Below are 18,124 nucleotides of genomic sequence, written 5' to 3'. Positions count from 1 at the left end.
TTTAAAGAGTTCTCTCCTGCTGAGGTTCAGGTGTATATCAGTATGTAGTGTCTCTACTTTAAAGAGTCCTGTCCTGCTGATGTTCAGGTGTATATCAGTATGTAGTGTCTCTACTTTAAAGAGTCCTCTCCTGCTGATGTTCAGGTGTATATCAGTATTTAGTGTCTCTACTTTAAAGAGTCCTCTCCTGCTGATGTTCAGGTGTATATCAGTATGTAGTGTCTCTACTTTAAAGAGTCCTCTCCTGCTGATGTTCAGGTGTATATCAGTATGTAGTGTCTCTACTTTAAAGAGTCCTCTCCGGCTGATGTTCAGGTGTATATCAGTATGTAGTGTCTCTACTTTAAAGAGTCCTCTCCTGCTGATGTTCAGGTGTATATCAGTATTTAGTGTCTCTACTTTAAAGAGTCCTCTCCTGCTGATGTTCAGGTGTATATCAGTATGTAGTGTCTCTACTTTAAAGAGTCCTCTCCTGCTGATGTTCAGGTGTATATCAGTATTTAGTGTCTCTACTTTAAAGAGTCCTCTCCTGCTGATGTTCAGGTGTATATCAGTATGTAGTGTCTCTACTTTAAAGAGTCCTCTCCTGCTGATGTTCAGGTGTATATCAGTATGTAGTGTCTCTACTTTAAAGAGTCCTCTCCGGCTGATGTTCAGGTGTATATCAGTATGTAGTGTCTCTACTTTAAAGAGTTCTCTCCTGCTGAGGTTCAGGTGTATATCAGTATGTAGTGTCTCTACTTTAAAGAGTCCTCTCCTGCTGATGTTCAGGTGTATATCAGTATGTAGTGTCTCTACTTTAAAGAGTCCTCTCCTGCTGATGTTCAGGTGTATATCAGTATAGTGTCTCTACTTTAAAGAGTTCTCTCCTGCTGAGGTTCAGGTGTATATCAGTATGTAGTGTCTCTACTTTAAAGAGTTCTCTCCTGCTGAGGTTCAGGTGTATATCAGTATGTAGTGTCTCTACTTTAAAGAGTCCTCTCCTGCTGATGTTCAGGTGTATATCAGTATGTAGTGTCTCTACTTTAAAGAGTCCTCTCCTGCTGATGTTCAGGTGTATATCAGTATGTAGTGTCTCTACTTTAAAGAGTCCTCTCCTGCTGATGTTCAGGTGTATATCAGTATGTAGTGTCTCTACTTTAAAGAGTCCTCTCCTGCTGATGTTCAGGTGTATATCAGTATGTAGTGTCTCTACTTTAAAGAGTCCTCTCCTGCTGATGTTCAGGTGTATATCAGTATGTAGTGTCTCTACTTTAAAGAGTCCTCTCCTGCTGATGTTCAGGTGTATATCAGTATGTAGTGTCTCTACTTTAAAGAGTCCTCTCCTGCTGATGTTCAGTGTATATCAGTATGTAGTGTCTCTACTTTAAAGAGTCCTCTCCCTGCTGATGTTCAGGTGTATATCAGTATGTAGTGTCTCTACTTTAAAGAGTCCTCTCCTGCTGATGTTCAGGTGTATATCAGTATGTAGTGTCTCTACTTTAAAGAGTCCCCTCCTGCTGATGTTCAGGTGTATATCAGTATGTAGTGTCTCTACTTTAAAGAGTCCTCTCCTGCTGATGTTCAGGTGTATATCAGTATGTAGTGTCTCTACTTTAAAGAGTCCTCTCCTGCTGATGTTCAGGTGTATATCAGTATGTAGTGTCTCTACTTTAAAGAGTCCTCTCCTGCTGATGTTCAGGTGTATATCAGTATGTAGTGTCTCTACTTTAAAGAGTCCTCTCCTGCTGATGTTCAGGTGTATATCAGTATGTAGTGTCTCTACTTTAAAGAGTCCTCTCCTGCTGATGTTCAGGTGTATATCAGTATGTAGTGTCTCTACTTTAAAGAGTCCTCTCCTGCTGATGTTCAGGTGTATATCAGTATGTAGTGTCTCTACTTTAAAGAGTCCTCTCCTGCTGATGTTCAGGTGTATATCAGTATGTAGTGTCTCTACTTTAAAGAGTCCTCTCCTGCTGATGTTCAGGTGTATATCAGTATGTAGTGTCTCTACTTTAAAGAGTCCTCTCCTGCTGATGTTCAGGTGTATATCAGTATGTAGTGTCTCTACTTTAAAGAGTCCTCTCCTGCTGATGTTCAGGTGTATATCAGTATGTAGTGTCTCTACTTTAAAGAGTCCTCTCCTGCTGATGTTAGAGTTATATCAGTATGTAGTGTCTCTACTTTAAAGAGTCCTCTCCTGCTGATGTTCAGGTGTATATCAGTATGTAGTGTCGCTACTTAAAGAGTCCTCTCCTGCTGATGTTCAGGTGTATATCAGTATGTAGTGTCTCTACTTTAAAGAGTCCACTCCTGCTGATGTTCAGGTGTATATCAGTATGTAGTGTCTCTACTTTAAAGAGTCCTCTCCTGCTGATGTTCAGGTGTATATCAGTATGTAGTGTCTCTACTTTAAAGAGTCCTCTCCTGCTGATGTTCAGGTTGTATATCAGTATGTAGTGTCTCTACTTTAAAGAGTCCTCTCCTGCTGATGTTCAGGTGTATATCAGTATGTAGTGTCTCTACTTTAAAGAGTCCTCTCCTGCTGATGTTCAGGTGTATATCAGTATGTAGTGTCTCTACTTTAAAGAGTCCTCTCCTGCTGATGTTCAGGTGTATATCAGTATGTAGTGTCTCTACTTTTCAGAGTCCTCTCCTGCTGATGTTCAGGTGTATATCAGTATGTAGTGTCTCTACTTTAAAGAGTCCTCTCCTGCTGATGTTCAGGTGTATATCAGTATGTAGTGTCTCTACTTTAAAGAGTCCTCTCCTGCTGATGTTCAGGTGTATATCAGTATGTAGTGTCTCTACTTTAAAGAGTCCTCTCCTGCTGATGTTCAGGTGTATATCAGTATGTAGTGTCTCTACTTTAAAGAGTCCTCTCCTGCTGATGTTCAGGTGTATATCAGTATGTAGTGTCTCTACTTTAAAGAGTCCTCTCCTGCTGATGTTCAGGTGTATATCAGTATGTAGTGTCTCTACTTTAAAGAGTCCTCTCCTGCTGATGTTCAGGTGTATATCAGTATGTAGTGTCTCTACTTTAAAGAGTCCTCTCCTGCTGATGTTCAGGTGTATATCAGTATGTAGTGTCTCTACTTTAAAGAGTCCTCTCCTGCTGATGTTTAGATGTATATCAGTATGTAGTGTCTCTACTTTAAAGAGTCCTCTCCTGCTGATGTTCAGGTGTATATCAGTATGTAGTGTCTCTACTTTAAAGAGTCCTCTCCTGCTGATGTTCAGGTGTATATCAGTATGTAGTGTCTCTACTTTAAAGAGTCCTCTCCTGCTGATGTTCAGGTGTATATCAGTATGTAGTGTCTCTACTTTAAAGAGTCCTCTCCTGCTGATGTTCAGGTGTATATCAGTATGCTAGTGTCTCTACTTTAAAGAGTCCTCTCCTGCTGATGTTCAGGTGTATATCAGTATGTAGTGTCTCTACTTTAAAGAGTCCTCTCCTGCTGATGTTCAGGTGTATATCAGTATGTAGTGTCTCTACTTTAAAGAGTCCTCTCCTGCTGATGTTCAGGTGTATATCAGTATGTAGTGTCTCTACTTTAAAGAGTCCTCTCCTGCTGATGTTCAGGTGTATATCAGTATGTAGTGTCTCTACTTTAAAGAGTCCTCTCCTGCTGATGTTTCAGATGTATATCAGTATGTAGTGTCTCTACTTTAAAGAGTCCTCTCCTGCTGATGTTCAGGTGTATATCAGTATGTAGTGTCTCTACTTTAAAGAGTCCTCTCCTGCTGATGTTCAGGTGTATATCAGTATGTAGTGTCTCTACTTTAAAGAGTCCTACTCCTGCTGATGTTCAGGTGTATATCAGTATGTAGTGTCTCTACTTTAAAGAGTCCTCTCCTGCTGATGTTCAGGTGTATATCAGTATGTAGTGTCTCTACTTTAAAGAGTCCTCTCCTGCTGATGTTCAGGTGTATATCAGTATGTAGTGTCTCTACTTTAAAGAGTCCTCTCCTGCTGATGTTCAGGTGTATATCAGTATGTAGTGTCTCTACTTTAAAGAGTCCTCTCCTGCTGATGTTCAGGTGTATATCAGTATGTAGTGTCTCTACTTTAAAGAGGCCCTCTCCTGCTGATGTTCAGGTGTATATCAGTATGTAGTGTCTCTACTTTAAAGAGTCCTCTCCTGCTGATGTTTAGAGTGTATATCAGTATGTAGTGTCTCTACTTTAAAGAGTCCTCTCCTGCTGATGTCAGGTGTATATCAGTATGTAGTGTCTCTACTTTAAAGAGTCCTCTCCTGCTGATGTTCAGGTGTATATCAGTATGTAGTGTCTCTACTTTAAAGAGTCCTCTCCTGCTGATGTTCAGGTGTATATCAGTATGTAGTGTCTCTACTTTAAAGAGTCCTCTCCTGCTGATGTTCAGGTGTATATCAGTATGTAGTGTCTCTACTTTAAAGAGTCCTCTCCTGCTGATGTTCAGGTGTATATCAGTATGTAGTGTCTCTACTTTAAAGAGTCCTCTCCTGCTGATGTTCAGGTGTATATCAGTATGTAGTGTCTCTACTTTAAAGAGTCCTCTCCTGCTGATGTTCAGGTGTATATCAGTATGTAGTGTCTCTACTTTAAAGAGTCCTCTCCTGCTGATGTTCAGGTGTATATCAGTATGTAGTGTCTCTACTTTAAAGAGTCCTCTCCTGCTGATGTTCAGGTGTATATCAGTATGTAGTGTCTCTACTTTAAAGAGTCCTCTCCTGCTGATGTTCAGGTGTATATCAGTATGTAGTGTCTCTACTTTAAAGAGTCCTCTCCTGCTGATGTTCAGGTGTATATCAGTATGTAGTGTCTCTACTTTAAAGAGTCCTCTCCTGCTGATGTTCAGGTTTGTTTATCAGTATGTAGTGTCTCTACTTTAAAGAGTCCTCTCCTGCTGATGTTCAGGTGTATATCAGTATGTAGTGTCTCTACTTTAAAGAGTCCCTCTCCTGCTGATGTTCAGGTGTATATCAGTATGTAGTGTTCTACTTTAAAGAGTCCTCTCCTGCTGATGTTCAGGTGTATATCAGTATGTAGTGTCTCTACTTTAAAGAGTCCTCTCCTGCTGATGTTCAGGTGTATATCAGTATGTAGTGTCTCTACTTTAAAGAGTCCTTTCCTGCTGATGTTTAGATGTATATCAGTATGTAGTGTCTCTACTTTAAAGAGTCCGCTTAGAGATGTCTCGCCCCTTAGCCTATCACGTACAATGTGTTGGAGCGCTAGCCAATAGCAGATAGATAGTGATTTTAGCTTTGCAGGCCATTTACATGCACTAAAATCTATAGAAAACCTACATCAAAAAGCATAATAGGGCCTCTTTAAAGATCTCACCCCACCTGACAAATTTGAGGCAAATGAGTGTCAGATTTCCAGGTGAGATTCGACCCATCAGATCAGATTATATTATTTAATGGAAGCTTCCTGTCTCTAATCGGATCCACAGGTGAAGCAGGGTTTATCATTTGAAAGTCAAATGTGTGACCTCTGCCCAGCTATGATTCAAAACCTCTTAAAAAATCATTTTACTCAACATTTAACTCAAATATTGTGTAGTGGATACATCTACTTTAAACACAATGTCATCTAAGCTTATGAACTAAAGGAATGATAATTTATAATAAAAATAATGTTTTTTTCCTTCATTTCTTGACCCAAACTTATTTTGATCAACTAAATAAATTGACTTTTTCGACTTTATTTCTGAGTTTTTCGACAATGAGATGTATTTGTTTTCTTTCACTGGTTTCATTCTGTTTTGTAGCTGTTTTAAGTTATTGATCTCAGGTCTATGTGACTTTGTCTCACACTGTAATGAGTATTTGAATTTGTGAATATTAAAGCTGCACTAATTGATTTTTGATCCACTTGAGGAACTCCACAACAAAGTCACTTCAGTCAGAATTGAAATCAGAAACACTGAGGAGGAGTTTCATTACACAATCCTCTGTGTGTGTGTGTGTGTGTGTGTGTGTGTGTGCGTGTGTGTGTGTGTGTGTGTGTGTGTAGACAGCAGGGGGGTCAATGTGGCAACCTAAAGGGGAGGGGAACTTCCACACACACACACACACACACACACACACACACACACACACACACACACACACACACACACACACACACACACACACACACACACACACACACACACACACACACACACACACACACACACACACACACACACACACACACACACACACACACACACACACACACACACACACATCTCGTTGTGGATACAAAAGCAGGAAGGAGAAAATGACAGTGATGATGTCATTTTGTAGGCAAACTGGAAACCGGTGACACCTTGACCTCCTGCTGGGAGTCCTGCTATAAACCACTAAAGAAATAAGAGATATATATCCTCAGAAACATCCCTGAGTCATAAAAGTCCAAGTAGAAGCGAAGGTGAATAAGTTCATCTGACAAGCTTCAGCTTTGAACTCTCGTTTGACTCCACACACACACAGCTGTGAAACAGGAAGTGAAGATCGTTGACGCAGCAACGCTAACCCAAGAAGTGACATTTCCTCTGAAAATAAAACCAAACGTTTCCTCAGCAAGCGACAAAAGAGCCAACCAGGGAAAGTAGGAGTTAACGAAAACATCTAAACAACCACAGACTACATGGCCAGTCCCAAAACAAATAAAGAAATGCGGCGACGAACAAATCCATCAGAGAACGTTTAGAAAGTGAAGTCAGGAGTTAGACATAAAGGAGAGAACCGTCGCGTTCGCCTCGTTGTGGTTATTCTCTGCAAAACTGGCAACCTGTTTTCTGCAGTGTGTGTGTGTGTGTGTGTGTGTGTGTGTGTGTGTGTGTGTGTGTGTGTGTGTGTGTGTGTGTGTGTGTGTGTGTGTGTGTGTGTGTGTGTGCAGTAAACACAGGTGTCTTGTTCGGTAAAAACCAGTAGATGTTGAGAGAGATAAAGTGAAGATGAATTGTTCTGACGTGAGAGACGAGAATCTGCCCTGACGTTACCCTGAGAAAAAGTTCATATGAACTCAGCGTCCAATCAGATTACAGAATAACGACATCCATGAATATAGGTTAATGTGTGCATGTTAATGGTCTGCAAAGGCTAAAATACGGTGACATCACTACGGAACACATTTGTGTTTAAATACATAATGTTTACTGTAGTTGTTGTTGAATAAGTTGTTTTGATTCAAATCGGTCAAATTTCACAGAACCAAAGCTCTTTGGTTAGTATTAGTACAAGGCCCGCTCAAACCATAAACTCTCGTCTATTTTGGCAAGAAATTGTAGGAATGTTTGTGTTTGTGGGACAAAAATAGCATTTCCTAATCAATCAGAGATCAGACGCTTCAATTAAAAATACCTTCGCGGCTTTCTTCGTTCGTTTCCATCGAGTCACTCGACGCCTTATCTTTCAATATATGTGTGTTACTTACAGCTGTGAGTTGTGGAGTGTTGATGCTGTGCTACTCCTGTTTAATCAAAATACACACATTCAAAGAAAAGATACCTTTACAACTGATATGGTCTTTCTTTCACTCTGTGTCGGCTAATATAAGTTAACGGTTAAACAGTGTGCTTTGACAGGTCGCCCATCTCTGAAGAGGCTGGTGCCATGGGAAATGTAGTCTTTTCAACTTCCTTGACTTCAGAGGTCCAGATTAGGTGATAATATTTGGCCTTTTTTACAAAAACAACAGTTTCTTCCGCTCCGCTACCGGCCTCAGCACATTAACGCACACAATGTACACAATATCTGGGTTATTTGGTACTCTATTTCAATGCAAATACTGCTATATTTTACTATCTTTTTTTAATGTTATTATAGTTTTCTTAAAAGAGTTTTCTATCTGTGTTTTTGATTTTTGTTTTACCTTTACGTACGCACCACGACACAAAGTCAAATTCCTCGTACGTATCAACCAACCAACATTTTTAGATAATATTGTTGCATAAAGTAGTGGATTAAAAGTACATATAATTTAACTCTGAATTGTAGTCGGGTAGAAGTACAAAGTAGCATACAATGGAAATACTCAAATAAAAAACAACAGCCTGGCTCTAAAGGCCCTGACGCACCAAACTGACACCAGAGAACTCACACAGACGGACCCGACTGCTGCGTCACCTCACGTCTCCTGCGTCTTGGCCATGTGTCGCACTGGAACACACCGCAAAGACTTCAGCCGATGGGGTGGGGGCGGTGTGTAGCGTGCTCTGCACGCAGGCTTCCTCCAAGTTTACAGTAAAACAAACTGGTGGTGTGACCAATGGCCATTTACAATTATTAATACTATTACTATTATTAGCATTATTCTATATTTTGGTTGAAACTAAGCCAGAAAAATAAATAAAAAACATAAATAATAATAATAAAAAAATATATAAATAAAATCGATTTTTAAAAATAATATTCGATTATGGAGACTGTAACGAATATTCGAATAATCGAATAATCACTGGCATCCCTAGTACGCACTGCGCATGCGTGAGTGGCAATAACTCTCCTTACCAGCAGGTGGCGGTAGTGTGTATTCGTCATTCAAAAGAGGCAACCGGAAGACAGACTGCGTGATATATACAAACAACAAATAGCGTGCGTTGCATTTTCACTCTCGTCCATCACAGACTGTTTCACATAACGACTTAAAATCGAAAACACGTTTAGTGCGGGACTGGAAAATGAAAAATAATAGCCGTCTGTGTGTGCCTTCTTCACTTCCGTTTCTCTTCTCATGCTCTGATTCGCTAAGCTGAACAGCCAATCAGAGTGATTTATTTTGCCGACATGTTGAATCGGAAGGTGTCGTCACGGCCGAAAAGACACGACGGTGATTGACACACCAATCTGAGTAGGGCGACAGGACGCTCATCGACGGCCAGACATCCCGGTGTGTCCGGGGCTTTACACTTAAAAGCTGCAGTTCAGCAGAAGAAGAGAGGCCTCTGCCGTGGTTCTGTCCGGGAGGGATACTTGTACACTATGTTCGATTAGGATTTGGTTGTTTAAAGGTGTCTTTTGTGCTGTATTTGGGTCAGTGGTGGAATTTTGTTAGCCTCATTGGGTGGTGTAACAAATGGGGTCTCGTCCAAAACTGAATGTCCATGAGGTAAATGTGTATTTGTCTGTATCTAGTAGGGCTGTACCCGAATATTCGAATATTCGTTCGTTGGAGTACTATTCTGGTTTCAATTTCGTTATTCGGATATTCGTTTTGTTTTCCCCCCGTTTTTTTTCTAAATTGAATTTATTGAAATCTCCAATATCAACGTAAGAGCTTGTGCCTCTTCGGGGGGCGCTAACACTTAACCGTTATTGTTTACTTTCTCCGTCTTTATATGTAGATATTACTTTTCTCCGTTAATCTCCGTCACGTTGTTTCCATAGCAACAACAACTTCCTGTCAACAGCGCTACCTCTCCTTCAAAAATAAAAGCATGTCCATAAATACGAAGCCAAGCCAAATTACACTTAAGACATATACAACTGCATCGAAAGTAACACACACAATGCGATATCCTTTTCAATTTCAAAGAACACAAATTGGGTTAATAACTATAAAACAACAATACTGTAGAATAACTCAATGAATGCCGTGAATACACCAAAATACACGCGTTGAAGCGGTTCGCTGCTAATTATTACTTTTTGGTGGTAACCCCGAGTGAGGTCCCGATTACGTGACAATATTTGGCCTTTTTTTACAAAAACAACAGACTAACACGTACCTTTTTATCCACGATGGAGCAGACGAGCTCTCGCACGGCGCTCAGCGATTGGTCGGCGGGGTCAAAGGTCACGCTTTCTCTCGTGAGTCCGATCTGAAGCAGGAAGGAAACGCCGTGGATGGACGAGCCTCGTGAGACGGAGGGACTGCGAGCTGATTGGCTGCTGTTAGAGTGCTGTGTGCAGAGCGTAGTGGGAGGACTGGGAGAGGGCGAAGGTGTGGGGGGGGGCGGCGGGATGAGGGAAGAGCCGCAGGGATGCTAACGGCGGCGCTAACGGCGGCGGAGGAGGGAAGTTATCCGTCGACATTTTTTTGTGTGTCTCTTCTGCTATCTGTGACGACATCCAGGCGGGAGGAAGGAGTCGCAGGTGAACGACATCCAACAAAAAGGTGATGCTTTTTGTTCGTCAAACGAGAGATTTTAGTTCACATCCTGAAAGAAGCATCTCTGAGGTAGAAAGAAAGCAGGAAATCCATGGAGTTAAAGCTTAAAGTTTGAGATCCTCAGAGAGTCAACTTTAAGAAGTTTTAGATCCTCAGGGCTCCTGCTGGGAGACACTGCAGTTTCTCTTCACTGGTTTCACTGGAAGCATCTGTTGGGGATAAAAGACACAGGAGTTAATAGTTATCAATCGGCTAGTGCACAACACAATGAAAAATATCTGAAAAAATACATTATGGTGTTGCCGCGGAGACATGGCACCTTTATGATGTCATTCTATACACTGACAGAGGCCCTATTACTGTACGTTTTGAGGGGAATTATCTCAGGTGCTGCAGCTCAGGCAGTATGAGAAAAATAAAGAGCTTTTTGAGCATTAAAGCATGGAGACATGTCCCAGGAGAGACACTACATATTAGGGAAGCTCCGATCGATATCGGCCGATACTCACTCTCTGCCGATTGATCGGTGCTCTCTAAAAATGCTGATCGCGAGAGCCGACGTAAAATACATGACACTTTTCTCTGTGCGCGGCAAAACAAGCTCGCCACAATGGCTTCACCGGTCTAGCAGTATTTTAAGGTGTCCGAAAAAGACAGTAAAATAGCGGTATGCAACGTGTGTGAAGCAGAAACCCTGCAGCTCCGCTCGCTGTGACGGACCGGTGAGCGGAGCGAAACACACACTAATGGCGCATTTCTACTACAGCGCGGAGCTCGCTTTAACGTTTTTGGTTGCGTTTCCACTAGGCGTAGTTCCGGCTAGTGGGTACTATTTCACAGTTTTTCTGGCCCCATAAAATTGAGGTTCTTTCTGGGCCAGGAACAACCAGGCTGAGTCAGGCTGAGTATGCTAAACTAGAGAGAGAATCGCTGGCAAGGGGGCTACAACTACAACAACATGAACATATTTGACCGTGATTTAATTGTAATACACCAGTGTGAGAAAAAGTTTTTCGAGAGTACTTGTCCATGGACAAGTGAGTTTGGCAATTTACTTGTCCGAATACATTTTTCACTTGTCCAGAATGGACAAAAATTGGGGCCACTGGAATCTTCTTCTTCATCATCGTATTTTACATTTTCCCACGGTTTTTACGACACCGCTAACGTAAGTGAGCGGTAAGATTTTACTGCATCACACATAGGGTTGGGTATCGTTTGGATTTGAACGATTCTGGTTCTGCTTTTCGATTCCGGTTATTTTCGGTTCTCAGTTCCGGTTCTTTGAGAGGGTAAAAATAAGTCAAACTGGGAGAAAAATATATTTATGAAAAGATTAAGTTAAATCTGTATTCCTATTTACAAATCACTTCATACTGTTTAATTTCTTACGGTTATTGAATACAATTATATAAAAATAATCTCTGCATTGTTTAGTTAGTTCTAAGTGGTGCAGTTTGAGAATGTACAATTGGCCCAGTCTCCTCTGATGTTACACTGCAACCTGCCTGTGAGACAGAGTCCAACCACACATGTCCAACACATAGGACATAACCTAATAATAATAATACATTAGATGTATAGCCTATAGGCCTAGCGCTTTTCTACAACTCAAATACGCTTACACATGCTGCAGCTGCCCAGCTGCTCACTGTTTGTAAAAGTAAATAAATAGTATTTTCATTTCAATAATGTACTTTCTATACCCTGCTTCATAAACAATACTGACATCCCTGTGCTCCTCTGAGTCTGGGGGTCCGGGGATGTGAGGACAGCGCGAGGACACAGACAGGGAGGTTGCATTACTTCATAAAGGAAATGGTGGTCAATATTAACAACACAGGAGCTAAAACGCTTAATAACCTTCATTACGTGTTAGAGAAAGAACATAAGAAAGTTTGACAAAGATGAGGCTGTTAAACGGGCAGCGGATCCGCTGTGTGTAGAGAGAGAGAGAGACGCTGAGCTGCACCGTGCAGCGATCAGCTGATACGGAGCATAGAGAGAGCTGCAGTCCGCGGGGCTCGGCCTCGCCTCCTGTCCTCACAACTCTTATTAATCCCGGTACCGGACAATTGTTATTTGTTCCTACTCGGAACCGTGTTTTGCTTCCCAACCCTGCCACTGTGCTACACTTCCCGCCCCGCCCCGTCTAACTGTACAGAAAGCGGCGAGATGCATTTCCTTAGGAATCGACAAGCAGAACCGAAACTAACACTTCTAAACGAACAATGGCGGACACTGCCTTTTGTAAACTGAATGTATCGATAATTTGTCAATAAATCAGGGCGTAAAACGTCACTTGTCTGCCGGACAAGTCAATTGAAAGCTCTACTTGTCCGATATTGTAAATAACACGTCCCAGACGGTGGGACGTGTACTTTTTCGCACACTGTACACGTTTCAAAATGATGCCGAAGTAACAACATACTGATACCGGTTAGTAAAAACCATGAATTAATGCTTTGACAAGTCTGCAGACAGACGGCAGAGCACCTTTTAAAATGCATGTTTTCTGAATGGAGATCGGCTAAGCTAATGTTATATATGCTCCGACCGTCCACACTCACAACAACGGCCTACAGACAGAAATAAAGCAGCGACTGTATTCTCCATGACACAGGCAGTCTGTGGTTTGTACTTGTTTAACTTCTGTCTAGTTTCTGAACAGATATGAGGAGCTGTGAGCTCTGAGTGCTAACAGCTAACGGCTGATGTTGGTTTTCTGTGGTTCTCATTGAAGATGACGTCACGGCTCCGCCTACACTGCATTACTATAGTTACTGCCCCAGCTAATAAACTGTATGGAAACGCAGCATAAAGTGAGCCAGTCCTAACGAGGCCTAACGAGGCCTAGCCATACCGAGCGAGGCCCTGTAGTGGAAATGCGCCATAAGAGTTAGACCTAACACACTTAGCTATTTGATCTACCTCTGGAACAAGCTAAACTAGTTATACATATATTTATTCTTCACTGTCGGGTCACTCATTACTGGATCAGCGAGCTGCATGAGATACTTACAGGAGAAGGAGAGAGAGAGAGAGAGAGAGAGAGAGAGAGAGAGAGAGAGAGAGAGAGAGAGAGAGAGAGAGAGAGAGAGAGAGAGAGAGAGAGAGAGAGAGAGAGAGAGAGAGAGAGAGAGAGAGAGAGAGAGAGAGAGAGAGAGAGAGAGAGAGCTTCCTCTCATCTCTCACGTGTTATTCTCCAAAGTTAATGTAAACTTGAATAATGTACTTCATTTGAATGTAATAATTATGTTGGTTGTTGTTTTTGGAAGCGCCAGTGAATGAGCGCCAAAAAGCCCCGAGCCTGTTTTTCAGGTCTCAGGCTCGAAAATGACATTCCCAGAACAAATGAACATATCTTCCCTAAAAGGGTTAAATTAAAAATATGTTTTCTCAAAGCAAGGTTACACCTGGGAGTTGGATTTAGAAGTGTCAGAATCAATATAGATGTTTTTATTTGAAAGTAAATTCAGATTGAACACAGTAAAAAAAATTAAATTATTGTGTCTGTCCAAAAAAAAGGTAGACTAAAAGCTTTAGGAATCCAAACTACAACATATAATAAGTACCCTGTATCAAGATTGATGCAAAACAAGTTAAATTTGACCTTTTTAGAGAGGTTTAGAATTAAAAAACCCACTTCTGGGGTCATTTGACCTATCTCTGGCCCCCCTTGCTCGATTTTGCTGATTGACATCTCTTTCTAACCGTCAGAGCCAATAGAATCGAAGGGAACTCCCACATACTCCTTATTTGGTCATGTGTTTGTGTGAGACTGCTGCATTGCCAAGACCGGAAGCTGCGATAACTCTGGCTACCATTAGCAGCTAACTTTTACTCTCCGATTTTTTACATAAAAATGGAATTATGGATTATAAATTAAAAAAAATATTCCACAGAAACATTATCAACCTATGGATTAACCGATCCAGCGGCGTTTTTTCTCGTTTTAATGCCATTGAACACGTCTTTTGATCAGATTGACAGCTACGGTGAGACGATCTCCCGTAAAAGCTACGTGTTGTGATGTCTGTGTTTGCTTCCCCTGTCCGAGTCCGGATAACTCAGTGATGATACTATATACCTAAATAATCTGTGGAACCTCAGCTTTAATCGGATATCTTGTATGTGCAGCTACGATAAGTAATAAGGGTATCTTTTTTCTTGAGTTCTGTGCCAAAGTGCGTCAGCATTTTTCGCTCAGGGTTCATTTAGATCAGTGGCGGCGCTAGGGGGTGGCTACTTGGGCTCAAGCCCCGGATGTTTTCTGAAAAGCCCCGGACGTTTCACTTACAAAAAAAAAAAAAAATTAATTAAATATTTTTTTTTTAAAAACGTCTCGGGAGTAATGTGCAGTACCGGAGTCCACCAGAGAGGCAGCCACTGTGGGACATTAGCCTGCGTACTGCATAGCCTGCCCTGAAGAAGAAGTGATCCTTCCTAGTGCCTGACGAGTTTTAAGCTAATAGCCTACAGTTATGGATATTAGAAAGTTATTGTCATCGAAGCAGCCGGCGCCACAAGCTGCAGCAGCAGCAGTATCAGCAGCAGCAGTATCAGCAGCTGACAACAATGTCATCACCAGCAGTAAAGAAATGGATGATGTTTCAGGTTTGTGAATCTAATGGTGATATCTGCACTCTGGCTGACTGAGTAAGAAGTGAAAAAGAGTGATGTAACGTTAATGTTATAGCTAGTAAACATGGAGTAACCACACTAAGTATACCCTTATATGTTAGTATGTATACAGAACATGACTAAAAATTATCCTAAGATGTAACGTTAACCCTTCATACCTCAGTCTACTTTTAAGACACTAAAATAACGTATTCCAATTTTTATTTTGTTTTCACGCGTGGAATTATACCGGCTCTCGTTTCAGTACACATAACAACAGAACTGACAGGCAACCCTCTGAATCAGACTCCGATTGGCTGTGACTGCATCCACTCAGAGTGTCCGATTCAGAAACGTGACTCTTACGGCCCGTCCACACAGCGGCGTGCGTTGAAGCTTCCAACGCTTCTGCCCATTCACTTTGAATGGGGTGACGTCACTTTTAGCCGAACTGCATCGTGGGAAGCGACGCGGAGCGTTGCTGGCGTTGCTCGCTGCAAAAGTTGAGAAATGCTCAACTTTTGACGCCTCGGCAGAAGCGTCAGCCAATCGAATCATATGCCAGTACAAGCTCTAGCCAATCAAACCGCTGCTTGTGTGTCAGGGGCGGGAGATTCATGTGATTGGTTGTTGGTCAAGTGTCAGACACGCCCGCCGGCAAGCGTCAACGCACGCCGCTGTGTGGACGGGCCGTTACACTCTTTACGTCACAAACAAAGATGGTGGATGAGAATAGATCTATAAAACGATAAGCAATGCGCCAGAATCAAGGTGAGACTATCCGCATCCTTTAAAACTCTACGCACATTCGTTTCACCTTAATAAGTAAACGACTATTTGAGTGAGTTAAGGCATTAGTTTGCTTCATTAAAGGGTGTTAATGAGTGTTCTCCAGTGCCTTGTCCGCTTTAAGGTGTTATTAAAGTAGGGTTAATGTTGCTCTCAAAGTGCACCAGATTGAGGCTTTCAACTTCAATATTTAAAAAAAATCTTCCCGGGGGAGCATGCCCTCGGACCCCCCGAGAGGAGGCGACAACCCCCCTAAAGGATGTTCGGTCCACCCCCCACTTATAAAAAATAGCACTGTACCCCTGCACCCCCCCCCCCACCCCAACCCAACGACTCCTGGGCTAAGCCCCGGATCTCCTACAATCCTAAATCCGCCTCTGATTTAGATGCTTCTTATGAGACTTGTGTTTTGTTTTGGTAAAAATGGTTTGTATCGTCAGTTAGCTGAGATTATTTCCGTTAATCTGGTATAACACATTAATAGGTTCTTAAATATTACGATCCCCTGAGACACAGTGTCGTGAAAAAAAAGAAGGACCCGCCGAGGGGGTCCTTGGGGCTTAAAAGGACTGAGTTTTAAACATCACTTTAAATGGGAGATCCCCATAGGCCCCGCCCACGCGATCGGATCAGTATCGGCCGATACTGATTCCGGCGATCGGAGCATCCCTACTAAATATGAACCTGAGAATGAGCAGCATAGCACCCCTTTATTTGTATAGATATATATAGATTAAAATGTTACTTAAGTAGTGTATATGTACTTAGTTAATTCCCACTTCTGAATGTGACTTTTTAACCTCGAAAAATTCTGTAGAGTTCAAATGTCTCCATGTTGCTCAATTGTGTTTGCTATAAGGGAAACAGCAGAACAGATGCAACACACAAACATAATTATAACAATAATCTAATTTATTTTACACATCTGTAGACAGTGGTGAAAAGTACATTTACTCAAGTATTGCAATTAAGTACACATTTGAGGTACTCTACTTGTATACTTCACTCCACTACTATTTCTTTGGTAAGATTTATTTTGTAGTAACTTTATCAATTCAGTGTTTGACACACAACACTAAGGGAAAGCTTTTAAAACATGATTATTTGGTTTAGTTTAAACCATCCAACATCATATTGAAGGAACTAAACCCATGAGGAGGACTGAGATCAAATGTATATGAATTCAGATCGTTTGTTGAAAAATAATTTCACAATATTTCCAAAATATTTTTTGCGTTTTTTCCGAAATTAGTACTTTTATTCCTGATACTTATAGTACACTATATCTAATACTTTTACTTACATTCTCGATGCAGTACTTTTACTTGAAAATTAGTATTTTTTACACGGTTTTCAAGAATCCGAGTACTTTTCTCTATGTCTGTCTGTAGGTCATATCTGAGTGAGCACATCTGGATTTTAAATCCTACCCAGATGTGTGTAACAGTATAAAGTGCAAATAGAAAGTTTGTTTTTAAGTCACTTACAAGGTTTAATACAAGAGAAGTTAAAGCTCCGTTACCTCTGAGAACAGGGCGGCTTTTCCGCTTCCATCTGCGGGCAAACCGACGAGAAATGCTCGGTAAAGTAATCCAGCTGGTGCCGCTGAAAGGCTGAAATGAAACCAACAAAACCCAGATAAAGTCCGCTGCTGTGTTCGCTACATCCGGTCTAAGAGTGTGGAGAAAAGCAGGTTGAATTATAATAAGATTTTCTCTGGTTGTGTCGCTTCTATCCAAACTTTCCCCCCGGAGAAACCGAGAGATCCTGACCGAGCAGGAGCAGCTTCAGGCGGATCTGATGATCGGAGAGAGACGGGGAGCAGAAGAAGGAGGTCTCACTCTGATGGAGATTCTGGAGGGCGAGTTTTTTTAAACAAAACCGAACAAGCGAGAGTGAAAAGGTCAAGGACAACATTTAATTATTAACAGAGGTGGGAAGTAACTCCTTTACTCAAGTACTGTACTCAAGTGCAATTTTGAGGTACTTGTACTTTACCTGAGTATTCCCATTTGCTGCTATCTTGTACTACTCCACTACATGTATTTAATCCCTTGTGACCACCTATTAATAGACTGGGACATAATTCATACATGGAATTACAGTTGGGGGTATTGTTCCCAAACGGACATGTTATGTGTTTACTATATATGTTGACGTCTCGCTCTTCTTCCCGGACTGCAACCGGATAACATTACCTTAATTACTCTCTAATAAAGTAGGCTACCCTTTTGCACCTTCCTTGCACCGCCTCTGACTCCCTATCTCTCGGCACTACACTGGTGACCCTGACAACGTCTCGAGAAGTTTCTGGGACGGACCCGAACACGGCAAAAGAAACGCAAGTTTTTTTCTCTAAATGCCGGGCATTTTTGGAATCGTCCGTGGCTGCCACCGGCACGCGGACTGAGGCTCGGTGCACAGCACGCCCCGCAGAAGAGCTGGGGACGTTGCTCGCCATTCCCGCATCGGCCTTCCAACCAACAGGGGATGGACCCGATTGCTACCTTGTGGGGTTGTTTCTTCGGGACGTACGGCTGGACCCTGTCTGGCCTCTCATCTGTCCACGGCTCCTTTCTCCCGGGGAGACTGCTCCTGCCTCCCGGGGATACCTCAAGGCTTGCCAAGAATTTCGTGCCCGCTG

The 18,124-nt window shown here is 41.9% G+C and overlaps 1 pseudogene; it reads right to left on the bottom strand.

Annotated features, from left to right (window-relative positions):
* LOC117537816 overlaps positions 1 to 17,270 on the bottom strand; it is a 56,810-nt pseudogene extending 39,540 nt beyond the window's left edge.
* Between the last annotated feature and the right edge of the window lie 854 nt (positions 17,271 to 18,124).

This window comes from Gymnodraco acuticeps, unplaced genomic scaffold (assembly GCF_902827175.1).
Source record: "Gymnodraco acuticeps unplaced genomic scaffold, fGymAcu1.1, whole genome shotgun sequence".
NCBI lineage: Eukaryota > Metazoa > Chordata > Actinopteri > Perciformes > Bathydraconidae > Gymnodraco > Gymnodraco acuticeps.
The sequence above is the reverse complement of the archived record's forward strand: the minus strand, read 5'-3'. Positions and strand labels throughout refer to the sequence as shown.